General features: G+C 37.4%; 1 pseudogene; it reads right to left on the bottom strand.

Moving 5' to 3' along the window:
• Positions 1–1,722: 1,722 nt before the first annotated feature.
• Positions 1,723–2,790, bottom strand: LOC101416450 (growth/differentiation factor 3 pseudogene; annotated as a pseudogene).
• Positions 2,791–25,601: the final 22,811 nt, after the last annotated feature.

Here is a 25,601-nt window from a genome sequence, read left to right as displayed (position 1 = left end):
GATATTCCCAGATAAACAAAAGCTAAGGTACTTCGTTACCACAAAGCTGACAATGCAGGAAATGCTAAAAGGAGTTCTTTAGATTGAAAGATGGGAAACTAGATAATTGGTTGAAGTCACATGAAGAAATAAAGATAATGACATGAGTTAATATAAATACTGGTATTACTGTATATTTATTTGCAACACCACTTTTAACTTTTTATAGGATTTAAAGGCAATTGCATAAAATGTAATCTAAATCAATGCTTTTGGACTCAATGTATACATATGTAATTTGTGACAAGAACTACATAAAGGTAGGGGATGGAGGTGTACAAGAACAGTTTATGTACACTATTTTTTTGTGTGTGTGTATGTTTCCAGCATTGTTTGTTCAAAGTTTACAAATTTGTGGAACATTACTTTATACTGTTTATGGATACAAATATAGGTAGTAAAATTATAAAGAAATAAATAGGGAAGACAGCAAATTCAGGAAGAAGAAAGAGATAGGGAGGGTAATACAGAGGTCTTAACATGTATTTATGACAGTTAAATTATAACAATATTCATTTTAAAAATTCAAATAGAAACAAAAGATTAGATGATCATCAAAAATAAGACTGATGAGTTTCATTTTAAAGTAATGACAATTGGAGTTAGAGAAGGGACTAAAAGCAGCGATTCATAGACTTTTCCACTTTAGTTCTGCCAACAAGAGAAGTGAGTGAACTCTCATACCTCCAGGTATAACCCAAGGCATCCTACCAAGTCTAGAGTTTTATATTTGAAGTCCATGATAATTTTGTATTCTATCCCATAATGTTTGTTTTAATATCAATATATATAATTATAGAAGAAGCAGCTTATACCTTTGACTCTGTAATTCCATGTTTGAAATTTTTTCTAACAAAGTAGGAACAAAATATAGGAAACAATCCATGAATGAAGTTATTGCAATACTATTCCATCGTGAAAAACTGCAAACAACATAATTGTCCAATGATAAATATTCTCTTAAGCAAACTGTGGTATACCTAAACTGTTGTGCAGTATAGCTATTGACTATGTACATGTTGTTGACTAGAAAAAAAGTCCGATGATGTAAGTGAAGGGAAAAAAGGAAGATACAAAATTATATGTACTGTGAGACCTAAGCTATAGAAATGATATAACATCAATAAAAGACCAGGAGGAAATGTAGAAAAATATAACATTGGGTGATATTTGGTATGTTTTTCTATGTTCATCTTATTTCTCAAAATGATAAGTAACCACCATCAATACATGAGTAGGAAGAGCTGGTAACCTTAGGAAAATTAGTTATTTAACTTTTCTGAATTCCTGTCTCTTCATCTATAAAACATAAATAATAACACCTACCTCAAAGAATAGCAAAATAAGGTTTGTAAGTAAGCCATAGAATAATGCCTCAAGCATAAGAAATCATCATCAGTAAATGCAATTTCCTTCTATTTAGAGTCTAATATATTGTCATGTGCATAATGAGCAGAAATTAACTAAGATCATTACAGCTCCAAAGTGTGTTTTGTGCATATATATATATGTTTAACTATAGGTATCATTAATCATTGTTTTCTCAAACCTGGATTTTCCAGGAAGACAAATTCTAAACATAAGTAAATTGACATTTCAGGTCCGAGAGGTCCTAAACCAAATAGGTAGTTTTATTAGAAGACCTGCCCTAAGAGCAATTCTTCTCTTCCCCTTTCTGGTAGCCTACCCACACTCATCAACCACCATATCCTCATAATGTCATAGAATGACATTGTCATCATTGTCCTGATAGAGCATGGATATGGGGGCTAGCTTGGTGGGGATACAGACAGCCTGAGGAATCTCTGGGTCAACTGCATTAATCAGAGCTTGCATGCAAGCATAACTGGAATTGTTTGAGAGGGGTGGTCAGTGAGAAAGGACACTCTCCATGGCAATAATTTGCCATGAACCCCTTTGGGGCAATGATCCACTTGTGCCAACCCAGGTCCCAGAAGTTGATGAATAGCTGATGACGATGACAGAGGTTCTTACAAGAAGCCTTAGAAGAAGGTATGGCTGCCCTCCTTTTTCAGGAAGAAGGGTGGCACTGCTCAGGTTTGAGGGTTACCACCAGTAGAGAAACATGAAGGGAACATCTCAGCTTGGCACAGGTCTCTTCAAGCTGAAAATTCAACTCAACGTCTCTGTCTCCTTTGACAAATATCTCCAGGAACAAACCCACGTTCTTCTGGGGGTTGATGTACCAATCCTTAGCCACATCCAGCAAGTTGAAGTGAAGGGCACCTTGAGGCCATGGCACTGACTGCAATGCAAAGAGTTTACCTGGCTTAGGGATGAACTCACCCCGCACAGAAGCCTTCCAAACCAGAGACAGAGCCAATTCCAGTTCTGGTCCCAGGTCGTAGTAAGTGCTCGGCCCCAAGTCCAGGTGCAGCTGGGCAATTGTGAGCTGGTCCTTCTCTTCAATGGCAGACAGGTTAAAGTAGAGGAGCTTCATAGGCAAGAGTTAAGAAAGAAACCTTGGTCTAGGAGAAGTCGGAGTACGTTCCTATGGACACCCAGCTCCTTTAGGTAGCATAAGTCTTCGAAACATCAGCAGCTGCTGCTACTGCTTGATCCTAGATGATTTTCCTTAAGATATAAGGCACCGGCTGGAACTTCTGGGGGTGAAGGCACCTTGTCTAGGCCCAGAAACTGGAGAAAGACGTGTTCTTGACATTGGGATGGCTGGCCCAAGGCCAGAGTTAACAGAAGGCTGAGAGCCAAGCCTGGATGGAAGGGAAGCATGGCCTGTGAAGTGGAGAAAAGCTCAGTCAGGCTTGGAAGAGCTCTAGTGCCAGACAGTTTATGTATACTATTGAAGTTGGTAAGTTGGTATCAAAGCAAGTGAAATTGTTATAGATTTAGGGAGTTAAATTTAAGTCTCACGTTTATCACAAAGAAATATCAGATAATATGAAAGCTCATAGAGACAGAAAGTAGAATACAAGTTACCAGGGATGGGGGACAGGGAAAGTGGGGAGTTAATGCAAAATGAGTATAGGATTTCTGTTTGGGGTGAAGGGAACGTTATAACAGAGGACGGCAGTAAAGGTAAGGGTACTGTAACATGATGAATATCACTAATTCCAGCGAAAGGTATGCTTGGGGTGGGAAGAATTATGTTATATATATATATTTCCACAATTAAGAAAAAGAAAGAGAAAATGGAGCAATAATGACAATTAAATACCTGACAATACATGATACTGGATGGAATCTGAAAATGGAGGAGAAAAGGCCCTAAAGGACATTATTGAGACAGAAGAAAAAATTAGAATATAGAATGTAGACTTTATATCAATGTTAAATTTCTTGAACTATATAACTGTGCCTAAGGTGATTATATAAGTGAATCTCCTTGTTTGTAGTTGATACACATGGAATTATATGTTCAAGAAGAATGTTGTGTGCAAATGGACTCAAATACTGAGAAAATAGACATATAGATATATGATGGAAAGAAGTAGGTAGGTATGTATAGGTAGGTAGATATATATATAGATATTTTGATACATAGATATATAGATGATAGAATGATATGGCAAAGATGGAAAAATATTAAAATTGATGGATGAAGATTTCTGGAGGAGGGGGTAGGGGTTATCTTTGATTTCTCTGTGTGCGGTTAGTATTATTTTGGCAATTGTCTGGTATGTTTGAAATTATTTCAAAATAAAAATCTAAAAAAAAAAAAGACTCAATCCTAGCATCTCCTCTCTCCCATTCTATATAATTTCCTTACAATCTCTCACATTTATTCAATTGTTTCACTTTCTTCTATTGCTATTTCTAAAAGGACAATGACAAAACTTTCTCTAAATTAACTTCTGAGCTATCTTCTCTACTTACATGACTATAGGTGGTTGAAAAGAAATACATATCAGGACATTACTTCCTCCCAAAAAACTAAATTACTCCTGCTTTCCCAATCTTGGTTAATGGGTCTACAAGGTATCCATGGATTGTTTCATGAAATCCCTTCTTAGAACCACCCCAAATCAACTAAGCATTATTATATCTACACTGAGCACTGTCATTATCTTTAATTTCTACTACAATATCCTCAATAACTTTCCCATCCCATATTCATATTCCTTCACTCTCACTTTAAGTGTTTCTTTAAGATCCCTATACTGAACCCCAAACTGTGAGCCTTTCCCTTCCCAGTCCTATGGATTTAATTATACTGAAGTTATTACTTCAGATCACTTACCTAGTTTGTCTTTGTATTTTTTCTTTCTTGACTGGTTGATTGTTTCCACCACCCCCCCCCCTCCCCCAGTGTAAGTGCAGAGAATTTTTCCCTGAATGATAAAATGAGACAAGTTTCCTTTGACCATTACAAATAAATTATAAATCTAGAGAAAATCCTTGTTGATAATAAAATCTACTTCGTTCTCAGATGGCCTGACCCCAAGGCCTCAAATCATCTTCAATCATTATCTTCTGTATAAATCTCCATTTTTAAAATAACAGAGGCACGTCCTTTTTAGTTAAAATTCTCTCTGGTACTTACCAGAACCCAAATAGAAGGAAAAGTCAATGAAGCCAAAGTCTTTATCTAGGATGCCGCCATCACCCTTTAGACCTGGGAGCTGCCTTCTAACAGACTTTTCCTTCTCTTTAGCAAGCTACCAGCTTTACTCCTTGCACACTGAACTCACACCTTCCCCTATCCTGCCTACTTTCAAACCGCTCTTGAAACTGTGGGATGGTTGAGAAAAACAACTTGGTCTACAGAGAAAAAAAAAAAAAGGAAAAATGACATCTTCGAGCCCTAAGTATTCTACATATCATACTTGCCCATGACCTGCCTCCTCTCTCTCTCACCCTGCCTAAGCTCTCCAGGCACCTGAGAGGCCCTAAATGGGTAATTCCTTATCTCTGGCCTGCTCTCTCAGGACCCTTACAGACTTCAGACACTCTAATGACTACAAAGTAAAACATGCAGAACCAAATGATCTAAATCACAGCCTTCGTAAATCACTCACCCCCTTCCCCATTCAGTGTTTCATCTCCCTTGGTATCATCCATGGCTTTTCCTCCAACCTCTTCCCAGCCTTTAAAAAGCTGGCTGTCCATTATTTCAATGGACGTGAATTCTACTTGTTCTCCCTTGCTGTAGCAGTGCTTGAATAAATTCATCCTTGCCTGTTTAATGTTGTCTGGCATAGTTTTTTTCTTTCACAGTTACTGATGCCATGACTCAAATAAGATTAGAACATCCACTGGGCTCCACACCTCTCAGCTGGATGGACCTAGATCCACTTAGACCTATTGCCCCCACCCACTGGCCTGCTTGGAGCCTTGAGAGTGTGCTCCAGTTTGTTTGTTAAAGCATGGTAAGACTTTTATTTATTTTTTCATTATTTATTATTTTTTAATGTTACATTCAAAAAATATGAGGTCCCCATATACGTCCCCATCTCCCTCACCCACTCCTCCCATAACAACAACCTCCTCCATCATCATGGGACATTCATTGCACTTGGTGAATACATCTCTGAGCACTGCTGCACCACATGGTCAATGGTTCACATTATAGTTTACACTCTCCCCTAGTCCACCCAGTGGGCCATGGGAGGACATACAATGTCCAGTAACTGTCCCTGTAGTACCACCCAGGACAACTCCAAGTCCTGAAAATGCCCCACATCACATCTCTTCTTCCCACTCCCCACCCTCAGCAGCTACTGACTTCTGTTCTTTGAGAGTGCATTTATGTGTGTTGAGATCTTGAACGGAGACTCACTCCTTGATTCTTTTGCCTTTACTCTTTGGCTTGAATGAGAAGCTTCCTGGACAAAAGTCTTCATGGCTCCTTTGAGCAGGGATTTCATCTCTCCTTCCATTGAACAGGATTCCTCCTGGATCCCACTTCCTGCCCCTTCCCTTGAGTGAAATTCTTCATGGCTGCCACTTCCCTGACCCTTCCACTGAGTGGGTTTTTTCCTGGTTCCTCTCTCTTTCCTTTGCTGCCAGACTCTTCCTGCCTTTTTTAAGAGGCATCTGTCTCCTCTGTTTGTCTTCATTTATTGAGATCTCATTTAAAATGTGATCATTTTAATCTTCTTTTGTTGGGATTTTTTTTCATGATTACATAATCTTTGGGAATTTTTTTTCACTGATTATATAATCTTTTTTTTCAATTTTTACAGAAGCTTTAAATTACATAAATATTACATCGAAAATATGGAATTCCTTGTTGGGATCTTAAATATTAATTATAGTTCTAATGCCCTCCTTTGCTACAGGAGATTCCCAATCTTCTGGCCTCTGTCTCTAAAGAACACTGCTAATCATGTTTTGCTGCTATAGTGCTAACTCTGTCCAACATATTTCTCCAAGGCATGATTTTCACTAAGGACTCCCTGTAACTCCAAGAGGGGAATACGATCTCCCCAAATTTATTCATAAAAATCCTCTTTCTCTTACACCCCTCCTCCCACCTTCTTTTGAGCACCTCTAACCTTCCTGTTAGCTCCTTGACTCCTTTCCCATCCTACTTCAGCCCTTCAACCTCCTATAGTCACTGGAACTTCTGCTCCTTTATTCCTTTTGGGGACTCTCCAGGGGGTCAGGAATATCAAAAGCCATGACAAGGGTAATTGTCTGCAAAGGGTAATTGAAAACCAACTGGATATTTTATTCATGCAGATGGACTTTGGAAATGAGAAGATGGCCACTTGGTGTCTTCTCAGTACCTTGCCAAAAATTTAATCCACAGCCTCCCTAAGAGTACACATCAGGATAAATAAGATCTTAAAATTCTCCTTCACAAATATTGGTAGGGAGCTTTAGTTTCAGCTGAAGCAAGTAGCACCAACTTGTTCCATTTGCCAGGAACACAAGCATTATGATAAGAATTAACACCAATCCTGTTTACAGTCTTCAAAAAAAATTGAAGAGAAGGGAAAATTACCCAACATATTTTAAGAAGTCAGCATGACCTTAATAGCAAAGCCAGATAAAGAGACTACAAGAAAATTACATACCAATCTCTCTAATGAACATAAATGCAAACATTTTCAACAAAATACTTGCAAATAGAATCCAAGAGCCTATTAAAAGATTTATACACCATGATCAATTGGGATTTATTCCAGGTATGCAAGGGGAATCCTGTACCAAAAAAATCAATTAATATACTACATTAACAAATTGAAGGGAAGAAAACACATGATCATCTTGATCAACAAAGAAAAGGCATTTGACAAAATCAGCATAGTTTCTTGATAAAAGCACTTTGAAAGATAGGAATAGAATAGAAGGAATGTTCCTCAACATGGTAAAGGGCATATATGAAAATCCCACAGCCAACACTGTAATCAGTAAGGAGAGTTTGAAAGCTTTCCCTCTGAGATTGGGAACAGTACAAGGGTGTCCACTGTCACCACTCTAACAGAAGTTCTAGTTAGATTGATAAGACAAGAAAAAAAGTCAAAGGCATCTAAACTGGAAAAGAGGAAGTAAAAGCCCTACTAGTCACAAAAGACACAATTCTATATTTAGAAAATTCCAAATATCTATAACAAAGCTACTAGAGCTAATACACAAGTTCAGCAAAGTGGCAGTATACAAGATTGACATGCAAAAATCAGTAACATTTCTATACGCTATTACTGAGCAATCTGAGGAGGGATTCAGGAAGAAAGCTCCATTTACAATAGCAATAAAAAGAGTCAAATACCTACAAATCAATTTTTTTTTTTCAAAGTAAAAAGCTACTTTATTTGGACAGAATTTGCTACATACAGATATGCATCTTCAGCAATTGCAATCACAAATAGTTGGTAATTACAGCCAAAAATTGTGAAAAACCTAACTGGAAGAAATATATGCATCCTATTTACAACATTTTTATGTATGGAAAACATACACACATAAGCAGCTTCTAAGAATATTTGTATATTACAAAAAAAGTATAAATAGTATCATGCGTTAAGATTTCACTCAAAAAATAGTGTTAAATAATCAAGCCACTTCAGTTTAAATTTTATTACAGCAAGAGCCAGAAATTATATATATTCTTTTACACAAAACACATTCGCCTGTGTTTCTAAAAATGACGTGTAAGTTTTTTCTTAGAATAACAGCACGTTTTGAGTATGTCAGGATAATTTAGTAAAATTTAAAGGGTTATGGTAGTTTTTGTCGTTTAAACACACATGTAAAGGACCTGTATTCAGAAGACTAAAAATCACTACTAAAAGAAATCAAAGAAGACCTAAAATATGGGAAGACATTCCTGGTTCATGGATTAGAATACTAAAGATCATGAGGCTGTCAGTCCTTCCCAAGCTGATTTATGGATTTAATGCCATCCCAATAAAAATTCCACCAGCTCACTTTAAAGAAATAGAAAAGTCAATTGCCAAATTCATTTGAAAGGAAAAGAGGACCCAAATAGCCAAAAACATCTAAAAAAAGAATGAAAGAGGACTCACAGTGCCTGACTTTGAATCATATTACAAAACTACAATGGTCAAAACAGCATGGTATGGCATAAAGATAGACACATTGATAGATGGAATAGAACTGAATTTTCAGAAATAGACCCTTACCTCTATAGTCAACTGGATTTTGACAAGCCTACCAAGACCACTTTACTGAACCAAAACAATCTCTTCAACAAATAGTGCTAGGAGAACTGGATATCTATAACCAAAAGAATGAAAGAGGACCCCTATCTTAACCCTTATATAAGAATTAAGAGAGCATATTGACTCAAGCAGTTGAGCATCCACCTTCCACATGGGAGGTCCTAAATTCAGTTCCCAGTGCCTCCTGAAAAAATAAACAGCAAGCAAAACAAATGAGGAAACCAACTCAGGAAAGCTAATGTGGCTCAGTGGTTGATGCTGGCTTCCCACATAGGAGGTCCCAGGTTTAATCCCCAGGTCCTGGTATCTCTTAAATAAATTTTTAAAATTTAAAAAAATTTAAGAAGAATTCCAAATTTTTCAAAGACCTAAATATAAAAGCCCAGGACCAGAAACTCTAGAAGACAATGTAGGAAAACATTTTCAAGATCCTGTGGTAGATAGAGGTCTCTTTAAAATTTACACCCAAAGCATGAGCAATGAAAGAGAAGTAGAAAAATGAGACCTCTTCAAAATTAAACACTATAGCACCCACCTCAAAGGACTGGTCAAGAGGGAGAAAAGGCAGCTACTCATGGGAGAAAATATTTAGAAATCACATATCCAATAAGGGTTTAAATATCCACAATATCTAAGGACATCATAAACTCATCAATAAAAAGACAAATGACTGGATTTTTTAAATGGGCAAAAGACTTGAATAATTTGTCCAAGGAAGAAATACAAATGGTAAAAAAAATATGAAAAATTGTTCAACAGCACTAGTCATTAAGGAAATGCAAATCAAAGCTATAGTGCAATATGATTTCATACGTATTAGAATGCCCACTATTAACAAAATAGAAAACAAGTGTTGGAAAAGATATGGAGAGACAGGAATGCTTTACTCACTGTTGGTGGGAATGTAGAATGGTACAGCTACTATGGAAGACAGGTAGTTCCTAATGAAGTTAAATATAGATTTGCCATGAGACCTGGCAATATCACTATTGTTATAACTGAGAGTAGGTATGCAAGTAGACATCTGCACACTGATAATCACAGCAGCATATTCACAATTAGCAAAAGATGGAAACAACCCAGGTGTCCATCAACTGATGAACACATAAACAAATTGTGGTATATACATACAATGGGATATTATTCAATTGTAAGAAGAAATGAAGTCATGAAGCATATGACAGCATGGATGAACTTCGAGGATGTTCTGTTAAGTGAAGCAAACCATACACAAAAGGACAAATATTGTATGATTTTGCCATTATGAACTAAATATAGAGAGTAAATATACAAAATTATTAACTAGGATATTGGTTACCAGAAAACAGAATGACATTAGAGAATGGAAAGCTGAGGTTTAATCTGTGCAGAATTGGTTTTAAAAAAAGGTTGTTTGTGAATTTTTGGAAATGAATAGAAATGGTGAAAGTATATCACAGGGTTTGTAACCAGCAATGCTAATATATGGGTATGATAATGGTTGAAAGGGAAAGTCTAAGGTTCTGTGTATCACTAGAAGGAAAGCTAAAAATGAAATATGGGACTGTATAGCATGGTGAACTCTCATATGATAAATAAGAATGGGTCATATTCCATATATAATATATGTTAATGTTATGAGAGGTTAATATCAGGATGATATTTGAGCACAAATATAACCAAAGCAAACCATGGACAGTAGTGTATAGTAATATATTAATAATCTTCCATCAGTGGTTAGAAAAAGGAAATATGCTAAGTGAAAGACAAAAGGTACTACATATTGTTTGACTCCATCTAAACAAAATATAAATACAAATAAATTAAAGAGAAATAGAATAGCAGTTATGTATGGCAGGGGATGCATACAGAGTTTAGAGGTGACTAAGTTTTTTTGCTGTTGTTATTGTTTCTAATTATTATTTTGGGGGTAATGAAAATGCTATAATATTGAAGGAAGTGATTAATGCACAACTCTGTGATTATACCAAATACCAAAGATAGTACCCTTTAGATGGACTGTATGCTTTATGAATACATTTCAATAAAATTGATAATATAAATTAAAATTTTATGCTTATGCTAACTCATGTGTGCAAGGTGTGCATGTGGTTTTAAAGAAAAAAAGAGTAGTTCTGTTCTAAAGTAAAATGATGGGTTGTTGCAGAATATTAAAGAGGAAAGTATGAGATAGAACTTAAATGGATGTGAAAAATTGTAAGGTTTGTGAAAAAGGAATTTTATTTCTTTTGGCCATTGCTGGATAAGACTTAATGCATTCCTTTACAATATTTTTAAAAAGAGATTTAGAGCCTACAAATACTGATGCAAAACAAAAATTTGTTGTCTTCACTATTAAAATGACAAATTTGCTTGAATTATCTGCTTTTAATTGCTTTTAATTATAGATTGTGAAAGGATTTCTTTATCTACTGAGTGATTGGCCTAAAAGGAAGATTCCGTGTCTTATCAAATTAATTTACTATACTTTATGTTAACCTTATTTTGTCCTTGTTTGTTTAAAGAATCAAGTTTTCTCACTTTTAAATAACTAAGGTTTTTATCATTATGTTACCTCCTATGTTACTTTAAAAATCTTTTTGTTTCTTTGGTTAAATAAAAAAGACAAGTATTGCTTCACAGTGACAGATAATTCTATTTAACAAAGTGTTTAAACCCCCTGACAAATTTTGACATTTTACCTTCCTAAAATCAAATCCTAAATAATGTCTTCTTTTTATTTAAGTCTACACCCTTTATTTTTTTAAAAATGTTACATTCAAAAAATATAAAAGGTCCCCATATATCCCCCACCCCCTTCACCCCACTCCTCCCACATCAACAACCTCTTTCATCATCATGGGACATTCACTGCATTTGGTGAATACATTTTGGAGCGCTGCTGCACCACATGTATAATGGTTTACATAGTGGGTTATATCATTGGGTGGAGATCCATACAATGAGTGTAAAGGTATACCCACATTCTGGGGAGGACTGATGCTCTCAAACAGAGGGAATAATGTCTTCTTTTTTTTCCCCTTTTACTTATTTATTATTTATTCATATTTTTAATGTTACATTAAAAATATATAAGGTCCCCATATAGCCACCACACTCTCACCCCGATCCTTCTACACCAACAACCTCTTTCATCAATGTGGCACATTCATTGTATTTGGTGATTACATTTTGGACCACTACTGCACCACATGGATAGTGGTTTACATTGTAGTTTATACTTTCACCCAGTCAACCCAGTGGGCCATGGCAGGACTTATGATGTCCAGCAACTGTCCCTTAGTACCACCCAGGACAACTCCAAGTCCTGAAAATGCCCCCACATCATATCTCTTCTTCCCTCTCCCTACCCTCAGCAGCTACTGTGGCCACTTTCTCCACATGAATGCTACATTTTCTTCCATTACTAATCATCATAGTTCCAGAACAGAATATCAGTAAGTCCACTCTAACCCATACTCTATTCCTCCATCCTGTGGACCCTGGGATGGTTGTATCCACTCCACCTCTATATCAAGAGGGGGCTTAGATTCCACATGGATGATGGATGCAATTCTCCTGCTTACAGTTATAGGCACTCTTGGCTGCCTAGTGTGGTGGTTGACCTTCTTCACCTCCCTGTTAGCTGGCTGGAGTAAGTTCATTAAACCAGAGGATGGGAGTTGCAGGTCTGTTGAGGCTCAGGGCCTGGCTATCACATGTACAGTCAAGAGATTCAGGTCCCCTGAGCATACACCAAACCCCAGCACCAACCACAGGTCTGGTAAAAGTAACAGGAGAGGCTTGTGAACAAAAATCACATCTGAGCTCAACTCCATCACACTCAGGAACACAAACTCCAAAGCAGGGCCAACTGACATGGCACTGAAGTCCATCTGCCATGACCATAGAACCTGTGGGTCTCTGTAGCCCTCAGAAGAACCAATAACCTAGGCTTGTATCTACTCTGGCTGTCTCTGTGACCCTGGTGAGGAGTGTGTAAGAGTGACCCCTATGATGACCTCCTGATTCTTTTTTGGAGACTCATAGCCATATAAACTCATTTGTCCTTTCCATTTACCCCTTTTATTCAAGGTCAAAAACCATTTTGACTCCTGACATTAAATGTAAACTGACATATTCTACTGGTCTGAGTTGACCCTTTTATTCAAGGTCATTTTCTAGTTACATTATCAGCTGGTACTTGGTAGCAATCCCTTGGTGCCAGGGAAGCTCATCCCCAGGAGTCATGTCCCACCCTGGGGAGAACATAATGCATTTACATGCTGAGTTTGGCTTAGAGAGTGGCCATATTTGAGCAACATGGAGGCTCTCAGGAGGTAATTCTTAGGCACCCTGCGGCTCTAGGCCTAGTTCTTACTTCAGGTGCACAGGTTCACAAGCATAGTCATTAGTATCAAGGGCTCATTGTTGGATCATCCTTCTTTATTGGTCTTAGCCATGGCACTTGGGAGATAGTTGCTGTTCCATTGGGGAATGTGATAGAATGCTTTACCTCCCCCCCCCCCCAGCTAGGAACTCGCACTCCCCCAGTTGTCGGTTTTAACTGTAACAACTATGAAAATATCCAAACATTTTTATGTACCCTGCATACATGCCCTTCCAATCATGTGCCCGCTATCAATAACATTCCACACCAGTATTCCTCCCCTGCCATAGTTGCACCTCTCTGTGATCCAAAACTTCTTCAAAAATGAAACTTAATATATTGACAGGTTCCATTGATAGTAAAATGGAATACAGTGATGGGTTTAAAGGTTAGATGTAGACTACATACTAATTTAGAAAAAGTAAACTAAAAATAAATTGGGGTATCCAAAAATTAAAAAATGAAAAAGCATTGTTTTTTATGTTTTTTATGTTTTGCCTTTTATTACTGCTATAAGTATTGCCCTGTAAGTACAGTAGCAAGAAAATTTCTTCCATTTCTTCCTCAGTGTCTACATTCTTTTCTTTTTTTCCCTAATTAATAAGTTTGTCTTCATAAAAGTTTTAGATCACAGTAATTCATATATACAATATACAGTTCTCCCACATATGCGACATCAAACCCTTTGTCCCTATCCAAACAATGATATTTTTACATGTTCAGGGAATGCTGAGGCTATCACCCCTAAGGGAAGGATTTAGCTTTCCCCAGGTTAGGGCACAAGTACCAGAAACCCAAAATTTTACCTTTTTGTTGCACACTCTCCCAATCAATATCCAGAAGACTCCTGCTTTGTGGGTTCCCAAAACCACTTACTCTGGCAGAATTTTGTTCCATTCTTCCATTCAAGAGACCTCTGCTTTCGGGAAGTAGATGCAAGAGTGTAAAAGGTTTACCCATCTACATCCAGTTATTAATTTATTTTTATATAAACTAATCATTTAGTGAGTCTCCAATTAAAATCTATCCAGTGTTAGTTCAAACACATGTTATTCTCTTGCATGCACTGAGATCTTCTCTTTTGTATCATCCCAACCACAAATGATCTCATCAATTTTGAAGACTTTATAATATTTTAAGGATTAAATACATGAACCATAGTTATGCAATTACCTGTTTATGAAAACTCAGTTTATGACTTTCTGTTCAGGTTAAGTGTTCCTTAAATTAAAACTATCAGACATCTTCTGGAATAACATTTACACTCAACTTAAAATTAGGCAATTGTACTGAATCCATAATTTATTCCACTACCAGGTATCTATTTGGAAGACTAGCGCTCACAATCATGAAGCTTACCAATGACATGATGGTAGATATGTTTTTCCTGCAGATATATGGCATGGATATCACTTACTGTTTTTTAAGACAACTTTCCCTGCCTGAAACAACTGAAAAAAAAACAAAAACAAGCTTCATAAGTGAGGAATAATTACACTTTGGGAAATAAAATTAGGGAAATGAAAATGTTGAAAACTCCCCAATATCCCTATAATTACATTTCAAATATAAGACTCATCTGAGAAAGAATATCAAATTAAGGAATACTCTAAGCAGTAGAAAACATTGTAAGACATTGGAAATCAGAAATGTCCTTAGAGCAGGATAATTACTTAGTAAATATTTAATCCACTTATATATCCTTTCAGAAAGTATTCATCAAGTTCCCAGCACCGTCTGAGTGTTGGACATTGAATAGCAAAAAAAAAAAAAAAAGAAAGAAAAAAGAAAAAGAAAAAATTAAATTGTGGTAAAAAAGATTTAGGTTCTACTAGGGTGAAAAACTATATGTAAGTAATAAAGAAGGAAACAAATTTCTTTTAGGTTTTTGAACATGTTATAAAATATATAAACTGTATGTGTATGTAAAGAATGTAAATAAAATATAAAAGAATATAGAAAAATATGGACACATTGTTCGAGACACTTCTCAAACAAATGATTAATTAGATACATAGATATATACAAATATAAAATTGAGAGACTCATTCACTGAAACCAGAAAACTAATACTCTCCACCATCACATCTCCGAATAGCTCTTTCTGGGATGTGTCCAGCAGTGCCCACTCTGCCTGGGTGAAGTCTGTAGCTACATTTTTCAAAGTCACTGACTCCTAAAATTTCATGGATTTTAGGATTCATGGAGGTCCTTCTCTACCAATGGTCAAGTAGGATGTTTGAGAGGATAGCACTGCTGATCTGGTGACTGCTTATAGACAGTTTAAACTGTTTGAGTTCCAAGTCAACTGGTGAATGATGCCTTTCACACACAGACACATACACTGAATATATAAAACTCCACTAAAAAGAAAAATCACATGACATGTGATGTGGTATAACCTGGAAATTTCCTAATAAAGTGGTAATTATGACTTACAGATGGTGATTATACAATTTGCACTTGAGCACTTATAACTGAACTACTTTTTCCCATCCAGTTTCAAGTAAATCTATGGACTCATCAAAAAGGGAAGCAATCTCCATGATTTTCAACTTTTATATCACAACTATGGTTAGCTTATTCCCCCAGATGACCTCAGTTTCCTCTCATCTATGTAGTCATTTTGCAACCTGTTAGAAGTTTTGAAAGCTTCAGTGAGCCAATGTGTAAAGTACTTTCTATTTAAACATGTCATAAGCCTATTTATTCATTAAAAGGGTAGAGAACCTTACAGCAAAGGCTAACATTCTGCTGAACTAAGCAGGTATCATACAGAACTTGGCTCCAGTGGATGCTGCCTCACTCAACTCTACATAACTCATGTTTTCATCATAACGTAAGTACAAACAGTTGAGCAGCATATACCATGGACCTGTGAGATTGCTGTACTGAAGGATGGTCCTATCCTGACCATTCCAGGTATATGAGATCTTCCAATCTCACCTTTCCTTGCAATCTCCAATTAAACATGCTCATTGTTTCTCTTGTTTGTCCACCTTCCTCTTATCTGTTCAAGACTAAAAGAAGCCTCTTGAACATTCTGGTCTCTCTAAATTTTCAGCATTTTTCACAGGGCCATAAATTTTACTCTACTTGCTACACTCCTGAATGTACACCAAAATTAAAAACAGAGTATTTCTTATCATTGCTGCCATTTGTAAAATTTGAATACACTTTATTGAAAACATGAAAATTGGCAATTGGGGACATGTGGGTAAGGAGAATTTTAGTTATTTCTGAAAAATTTCAAAAATATGCAAATATATAATATCAATACTTTAAGAAATCTGAAATTGAGGTAAATAAATAACTTCCTTATTTCCTTGTATTACCCAACCCTCACTTGTGATCCTTTTAGCAATGCACAGACCTCTACCTTAGCACCTATAACACTGATTGATTGAACTCACATGCTGAAACATCAGCCTCCCTACTAAAAGCAAACTTCTGTTCTTACTCATTTCTATCACCTATATTTATTGCATACCTAAGCCAATTAATTACAGGTATGAATGTGATCAATGAGTACATTATTTCTCCAAACAAGGTCATGAGCTAGAACAAATTAGTGTAATGATGGAAAGTAGGGAAATTATTGTTGAATCCTTAATCTGCCATAAAACTTCCGGAGACTTGGATAATTTTAACTGGATCCCAAGATCTCAAATAACTCCTAAATATGCTTAGAATACCATGTCTATAGGAGAAACCTGCCCATCTGCTGACAACATGTGTAATTTCATTACAAAGGATTCCCTACTAACCAGTGGTTGCACTGCCAGTAGCACAGCAGACAACTCTTGTCCTCTGGTTTTCACTCACAAGCAGGTAGGCACTAGCTGACTAAAGCTGAGAATGGAGAAATAAGTCATGTGACTCTGGTCTTAAGACACAATTTCCAGACCCACCAGCCATGAATCCCAACCATTCACATGGGAGTAAACCCAGCCCAATCAACAGGAACATGAAGTGTGCTACAAAAGAAATAGGAGGAGTAGCCCCCACTCCCAGGAAAAGAGTAAGAAAGTGTTATCTACTCTGGCTAAGAATATATGAATATCTTCATTGTATAGTTAAGAACATGAATATCACTGAGTTTTATATATTAATTAGCCTATGGTCTTCAGAGATTTTAAATTCCTCCCCTCATTCCAAAACATAGGAATCCCTGACTGTGTCACATCTGAAATTTGTTCTCCTCCTCTAGAGAAACCACTCTCAAAGTGTAATTATTCTTCACTTATGAAGCCTCCGTCACTGTACTCTAGACTTTCATTCCTTGCAGCTTTAGCTTGTACCTGCTCTTCTGAGTATACTTGCCCTAAATCATCAAACAGCATTGTTTCTCAATACTGAATTCTAGAACTCATCTCACTGGACTTGGATATCAACCAAGAACCTTAATAATGTATTTTATTAAGGAGTTGATCAATTCAAGGTCTTGTTCCATTTGGAGGATTTGAGAACTTCCACATGCAAATCTAGTCTTGACAATCTGCTGCATCAGAAAGTAGCAGAAATACATACAGTCTGAAAAATATCCATAGAATTAAGAAGTTCTCTTAATGTAGAATGAAGGATTTGGGAGAGAATCTATTTTTTCAATCTGATATTTTAGTCATGTCAGCTGGAAACTTATCTATATATATTTTTAGTCTTTATTTATTTTTTTAATATTACATTAAAAAATATGAGGTCCCCATATACCCACCCTCACCCCACTCCTCCCCCCATAACAACAATCTCCTCCATCATCATCACTTATTGCATTTGGTGAATACATCTCTGAGCACCACTGCACCTCATGGCCAATGGTCCACATCATAGCCCACGCTCTCCCACAGTTCACCCAGTGGGCCACGGGAGGACATACAAGGTCCGGTAACTGTCCCCGCAGCACCACCCAGGACAACTCCAAGTCCCAAAAATGCACCCACATCTCATATCTTCCTCCCACTCCCTTCCCCCAGCAGCCACCATGGCCACTTTCTCCACATCAATGCCACATTTTCTTTGATTCTTAATCACAATAGTTCGTGAATAGAATATCAGTAAATCCACTCTAATCCATACTCTATTCCTCCATTCTGGGGACCTTAGAATGGTTGTGTCCACTCCACATCTATATCAAGAGGGGGCTTAGAGTCAACATGGATGCTGGATGCAATTCACCTGCTTTCAGTTGTAGGCACTCTTGGCTCCCTGGTGTGGTGCCTGACCTTTTGCACCTCCATGTTAGCTGGGTTGGGTAAGTCCAATAAACCAGAGTGTAGGAGTCACAAATCTGTTGAGGCTCAGGGCCTGGTTATCACATGATCGGTCTAAGATTCAGGTCCCCTGGGTATACACTAAAACCCAGCACCAACTACAGACCCGGTAAAAGTAGCAGGAGAGGCTTGTGGACTAAGATCACATCTGAGTCCAATTCCATCACACAGAAACACAAACTCCAAAGTAGGGCCAACTGACATTGCAACTGAACTCCATCTGTCGTGACCATAGAATCTGTGGGTCTCTGTAGCCCTCAGAAGAACCAATACCTGAGGTTGTATCTACTTTATCTGTCTCTGGGACTCTGCTGAGGTGTGCATAAGGGCAACCCCTCTAATGACCTCCCGGCTTTTTTTGGAGACTCATAGCAATATAAACTTATTTGTCCTTGCCATTTCCCCCTTTTATTCAGGTTAAAAAGCATTTTTAACTCCTGGTATTATCTGTAAATGGAGATATTCTGCTGGTCCGAGTTGACCCTTTTATTCAAGGTCATTTTCTAATTACATCATCAGCTGGTACTTGGTAGTAATCCCTTGGCACCAGGGAGACTCATCCCCGGGAGTCATGTATATGCTGGGGGGAAGGCAATGCATTTACATGCTGAGTTTGGCTTTGAGACTGGCCACATCTGAGCAACACGGAGGCTCTCAGGAGGTAACTCTTAGGCACCCTGCAGTTCTAGGTCTTCTTCTTATTTCAAGTGCACAGGCTCACAAGCATAGTCATTAGTATCAAGGGCTCATTGTTGGACCTTCCTTCTTTTTTGGTCTTTGCCATTGCACTTGGGGGATTGTTGCTGTTCATTTAGGGACTGTGATAGAGTTCCCCTGGCTAGGAACTCAGCACTCCCTCAGTTGTTGTTTTTAATTTTATCCACTATGAAAATACCCAAACATTTTTATGTACCCTGTATATATGCCCTGGAAAACTCCCTGCCAATCATGTGTCCCCTCTCAATAACATCTCACACCAGTATTCCTCTGCTGCCATTGTTAAACCTCCCTGTGATCCAAAACTTCCTGAAAAGTGCAGCCCAATATATTGCCAGGTTCCATTAATAGTAAAATGGAATATAGTGATGAGTTTAAAGGTTAGATATAGAATACATATTAATTTTTTTAAATTAAGGTAAATATAAATTGGGGTATCAAAAAATTTAAAAATGCAAAAGCTTTGTTTTTGATGCTTTGCCTTCCATCACTGCAATAAGTGTTGCCCTGTATGCAAATTGGCAAGGCAACTACTTCCGTCTTTTCCTCAGTGTCTACGTCTGATCTTTTTCTTTTTTTCTAATTATTAAGCTTATCTTCACAAAAGTTTTAGGTTACAGTAATTCATATATACAATATACAGTACTCCCACATATCCAACATAAAACCCTTTTCCCTTCCACAGCAATAATCTTTTTACATATTCATACTATATTCACTCAAACTGATGTACAGATGTTGAGACAATATCTTTCTTTTTTTAAATTATTTATTTATTTTTAAAAATTACATTCAAAAAATATGAGGTCCCATTCAACCCCACCACCCCCACCCCCCACTCCCCCCACAGCAACACTCTCTCCCATCATCGTGACACATCCATTGCACCTGGTAAGTACATCTCTGAGCATCACTGCACCCCATAGTCAATGGTCCACATCATAACCCTCACTCTCCCACGTTCCATCCAGTGGGCCCTGGGGGGATCTACAATGTCCCATAATTGTCCGTGAAGCACCACCCAGGACAACTCCACATCCCGAAAATGCCTCCACATCTCATCTCTTCCTCCCATTCCCCAAACCCAGCAGCCACCATGGCTACCCTTCCCACACCCATTCCACATTTTCTCTGTGGACATTGGATTGGTTGTGTCCATTGCACATCTATGTCAAGTGGGGGCTTAGATTCCACATGGATACTGGATGCACTCCTCCTGCTTTCAGTTGTAGACACTCTAGGCTCCATGGTGTGGTGGTTGACCTTCTTCAACTCCATGTTAGCTGAGTGGGGTAAGTCCAATAAATCAAAGTGTAGGAGCTGAAGTCTGTTGAGGCTCTGGGCCTGGGTGTCATATTATCAGTCCAGAGATTCAAATCCCCTAAATATATCTTAAACTACAATTCCAATAAAGTAGCATGCAAGTCTTGTGAAAAGAGATCCCCTCTGAATCCAATTCCATCATGCAGAAACACCAGCTCCAAAGAAGGGCCATCTGACATGGCAGTGAACCCCATCTGCCATGACCATAGAACCCGTGGGAGACAATATCTTTCAAACAAGGTAACATTTGTGTTTACATTGTGGTTTATATTTTAGACTATACAATTTTCTAAATTTTTAGTTATCTTATGTTTTACATAATGATTTACATTTTAGTCTATCAGCCCCTATATATTTTTAGCATAATTTAACATGTCTTATATCCATCCTTGTGTAATCTTGTGGAACACTTCTATTGCCCACACAGTTACATTGGTTCCATCTATTAATACCTCTATCCCCCTCCACTTAGGGCCCACAGTGACAGTCAATCTTAATTGCTTGAAGGGCCATTTTCAGAGATACTTGCCACAGTGCTGAGGGCTTGACATGCTCAACTGCCCTAATGCACTGGGAACCACCATTTCTCTTGAGAGATACAATTCCCTCTATTTGAGAACATCAGTCCTCCCCAGGATGTGGCTATACCTTCTCTCTCATTATATGGGTCTCTATCCAATGATATAACCCACTATGGCAAAATGAGCATTCACATATTCCCTAGGAGCCTGTCCTGCATTGGATTATCCCCTTTAAGCATCTTAAAAAGGTAACCTTCCTTATTATATTTTTTAAAAAGTTTTCTCAGCATTATACTTTCAACCAAATACCTGACAATCTCCTATGTTCATATGTTGCCCCACCCTCCCCCCAATTTCTTGGAAATATTACCCATCTTCCCATACCTAGCCCCCCTCAAGCCCACAAAGCCCCACCCATTTTATCCCTTCCTTGTACAAATACTTACCTCCAGCTTATCATTGATTTCACCCATGTAGGTGTCAGCTTACATCCTTCCTCTACCCCCCAACTTCCTTTAAGCCTATCATCCAGTCTCTAGCTCTCTGAGGCAGCTTGGTTTACTTATTTCATATCATTGAGATCATGTAGTATTTGTCCTTCAATGCCTGGGTTGCTTCACTCAACATAAGGTTCTCAAGATTCATCCATGTCATCACGTGTGTTTGTAGTGTATTCGTTCTTAAAGCTGAGTAGTATTCCACTGTATGTATACACAACATTTTATTTATCCATTCATCTGTTGATGGGCATTTGGGTTGATTCCAACTTTTGGCAATAGTGAACAATGCTGCTATTAACATTGGTGTGCATATATTGGTTTGTGTCCTTGTTTTCAGTTCTACTGGGTTCTACCTAGCATTGGAATTGCTGGGTCATATGGCAAATCTATAGCTAGTTTTTTGAGCAACTGCCAAAATGTCCTCCAGAAAGGCTGAATCCTTCTGCATTTCCACCAGCAGTGGATGAGTGTTCCCATTCCTCCACACCCTCTCCAGCATTTGTAGTCTTCTCTTTTTTCACAGCTGCCAATCCTATGAGAGTAAGATGGTACCTTATTGTAGTTTTGATTTGCATTTCCCTAATAGCTAGAGATTTGGAGCATTTTTTCATGTGCTTTTAAGCCATTTGTATTTCTGCTTTGGAGAAGTGTCTGTTTAAATCTTTTCCCCATTTTGTAACTGGGTTGTTTGTCTTTTTATTTTCAAGATATAGGAGTTCTTTATATATGCAAGTTATAAGTCTCGTATCAGAATATGGTTACCAAATATTTTCTCCCATTGTGTAGGCTCTCTTTTCACTTTCTTAACAAACTCCTTTAAGGTGCAGAAGGCTTTAATTTTGAGAAAGTCCCATTTATCTATTTGTTCTTTTGCTGCTTGTGCTTTTGGTGTGAAGTTTATGAAGCCATTTCCTATTACAAGTTCTTGTTGATGCTTCCCTACACTGCTTTCCAAAGTCTTTATGGTCTTAGCTCTTATATTTAGGTCTTTGATCCATCTTGAGTTGATTTTTGTATAAGGTGTGAGATGGTAATCCTCTTTCATTCTTTTACGTATGAACATTCAGTTCTCCAGGCACCATTTGTTGAATAGGGAAAGATTTTAGGATTTCACCATTGTAAACGATGTTGGCTGTGGGTTTTTCATATATACTCTTTATCATGTTCAGAAAATTTCCTTGTATTCCAATCTTTTGCAGTGTTTTGATCAAGAAAGGGTGCTGTATTTTGTCAAATGCTTTTTTTGCATCTATAGAGAAAATCATGTGATATTTTTCCTTCAATCTGTTTATATGGTGTATTACATTGATTCATTTTCTTATGTTAAACCATGTGTAATTCATTTAGTGTGTTGTTGAATATGGTTAGCAAGTATTTTGTTGAGGATTTTTGCATCTAGGTTTATTAGAGATATTGGTCTGTAATTTTCCTTTCTTGTGGTGTTTTTTTTTTTTTTTTTTGGCTTTGGTACTATGGTAATGTTGGCATCATAGAATGAGTTAGGTAATGTTCCTTCTGTTTCAATTTTTTGGAAGAGTTTCAGCAAGATTGGTGTTAGTTCTTTCCAGAATGTTTTGTAGAATTCATCTGTGAAGCGTCTGGCCCCGAGCTCTTCTTAGTTGGAAGGTTTTTAATGACTGATAATATCTCTTTACTTGTGATTGGTTTGTTGAGATCATCAATTTCTTCTTTCATCAATATAGGCTGCTTATGTGTTTCTAGGAATTTGTCCATTTCCTCTGAATTGTCATATTTGTTGGAATAGAGTTTTTCAAAGTATCCTCTTATGATAGTCTTTATTTCTGTGGGTTCAGTGGAGAAATCTCCTTTTTCATTTCTTATTTTGTGTATTTGCATATTCTCCCTTTCTTTCTTTGTTTGTCTAGCTAAGGGCTTGTCAATTTTATTGATCATCTCAAAGAACCAGCTCTTGTTTTTTTTTTTATCTTTTCAAGGGCTTTCTCATTTTCTATTTCATTTAGTTCTGTTCCTATCTTTGTTATTTCCTTCTTTCTTCTTCCTGTGGGGTTACTTTGTTGTTTTTTAACTAATTCCTCCAAATGCACAGTTAGTTCTTGAATTTTGGCTCTTTTTTCTTTTTTGATGTATGAATTTATGGCTATAAATTTCCCTCTCAGTACTGCTTTTGCTGCATCCCATAAATTTTGGTATGTTGTGTTATCATTTTCATTAGTTTCATGGTAGTTATTAATTTCTTTTGAGATTTCCTCTTTGACCCACTGTTTTTCTAAGGGTGTGCTGTTTAATTTCCATATTTTGGTGTGAAATCTGGGCCTCTGGCCCTTGCATATTTCCAGCTTCACTCCACTGTGGTCAGAGATATTATTTTGTATGATTTCGATCTTTCTGAATTCATTGAGCCTTTCTTTGTGGCCTAGCATGTGGTCTCTCTTGGAGAAAAATTAATATGCACTTGAGAAAAATGTATATCCTGCTGTATTTGGGTGTAATGATCTACATATGTCTATAAGATCCAGCACCTCTAATATACTGTTCAAAGTTTTTGTTTCTTTATTGATTCTCTTTTGAGATGTTCTGTCCAAAGTTGATAGTGGTGTATTAAAGTCTCCCACTAAATTGTAGAGGCATCTATTCTTTCACTTAGGTTTTCCAGTGTTTGTCTCACATATTTGGAGGTGCCCTTTTTAGAACTAACATGTAGTATCCATCTTTGTCTCTCACAGTTGTTTCACATCTAAAGTCTATTTTGTCTGATACTAATATAGGTACTCCTGCCTTTTTTTAAATTATTATTTACTTGTAAGATTGTTTTCCAGCCATTCATTTTCAACCTCCATGAATCCCTGATTCTAAGATGTGTTTCTTGTAGACAGCATATAGATGGGTCATATTTACTTATCCAATCTTCCAGTCTGAATCTTTTGACAGCTGAGTTTAATCCATTGACATTCAGTGTTGTTACTTTCAAGGAATTATTTATGTTAGCCATATTTTGTTTGGACTTGTGTTTGTCATGTTTTGTTTGTTTTTTTTTTGTTCTCTTTTTGTCTTTTTTGTTGCTCTTACACTCTCCTCCAACTCTGCCTCTCCTGCTTTTCTCTTTCTTCCTGCAGAACTCCCTTTAGTATTTCTTGAAGGGCGGGGTTCTTGTTGGCATACTCTTTTAATTTCTGTTTATCTGTGAATATTTTGAACTCGCCATCATTTTTTAATCCTAGCTTAGGTGGGTAGAATATTCTAGGTTGGAAATTTTTTTCTTTTAGTATCTTGACTACATCATACCACTGCCCTCTTGCCTCCATGGTTTCAGATGAGACATTAGCACTTAATCTTATGGAGCCTCCCTTATATGTGATGGTTCTCTTTTCTCTTTCTACTTTTAGAATTTTCTATTTGTCTTGAGCATTTGATAATTTGACAAGTATATGTCTTGGGGTGGGCCTGTTGGGATTTATGGTGCTTGGGGTGTGTTGTTCTTCCTGGACTTGTACATCCATCTCTCTCAGTAGATTTGGGAAGTTTTCAGCCATTATTTCCTCCAACACCCCTTCTGTCCCCTTTCCCCTCTCTTCTCCTTCTGGGAAGTCCATAATACATATGTTTGTGTGTTTTGCCTTGTCGTTCAGGTCCTTAAGTCCCAGATAGATTTTTCCTATCTTTTTATCGATCAGTTCTACTGTTTGATTTCAGATGTACTGTCTTCCACGTTGCTAATTCTCTCCCCTGCCTCTTCTAATCTCCTGCTATTTGCTGAGAATGTATTTTTTATTTCTTGAACTGTGGTGTTCATTACCATCATATCTGTTATCTTTGTTGTTGTTGTTTTTTATTTAATAAAGCTTTAATTTTCAAAATGTACAGTTGGTTGGACCTGTTTATGCATCTTCTCCAGCAGCTGGAGCATCTCCACCCTTGGTGTTTCTGGTATAAATTACTTGAGCTCTGTGTTTTGTTTTTTGGGGGGTTTTTTTGTTTTTTGTTTTTAATTGATTTTGTAAAATTATTACATTAAAAAAAATTATATGAGGTCCCATTCAACTCCACCAGCCCCACCCCACCACTCCCTCCCCCCCCCCCCCCCAGCAACACTCACTCCCTTCATCATGACACATCCATTGCATTTGGTAAGTACATCTCTGGGCATCTCTGCACCTCATGGTCAATGGTCCACATCATGGCCCATACTCTCCCACATTCCATCCAGTGGGCCCTGGGAGGATTTACAATGTCCAGTGATTGCCCCTGAAGCACCATCCAGGGCAACTCCAAGT

The sequence above is a fragment of the Dasypus novemcinctus genome, chromosome 22 (assembly GCF_030445035.2).
Source record: "Dasypus novemcinctus isolate mDasNov1 chromosome 22, mDasNov1.1.hap2, whole genome shotgun sequence".
Classification (NCBI taxonomy): Eukaryota; Metazoa; Chordata; class Mammalia; order Cingulata; family Dasypodidae; genus Dasypus; species Dasypus novemcinctus.
Note: the sequence above shows the minus strand (reverse complement) of the source record. Positions and strands in the feature narration are given on the sequence as shown.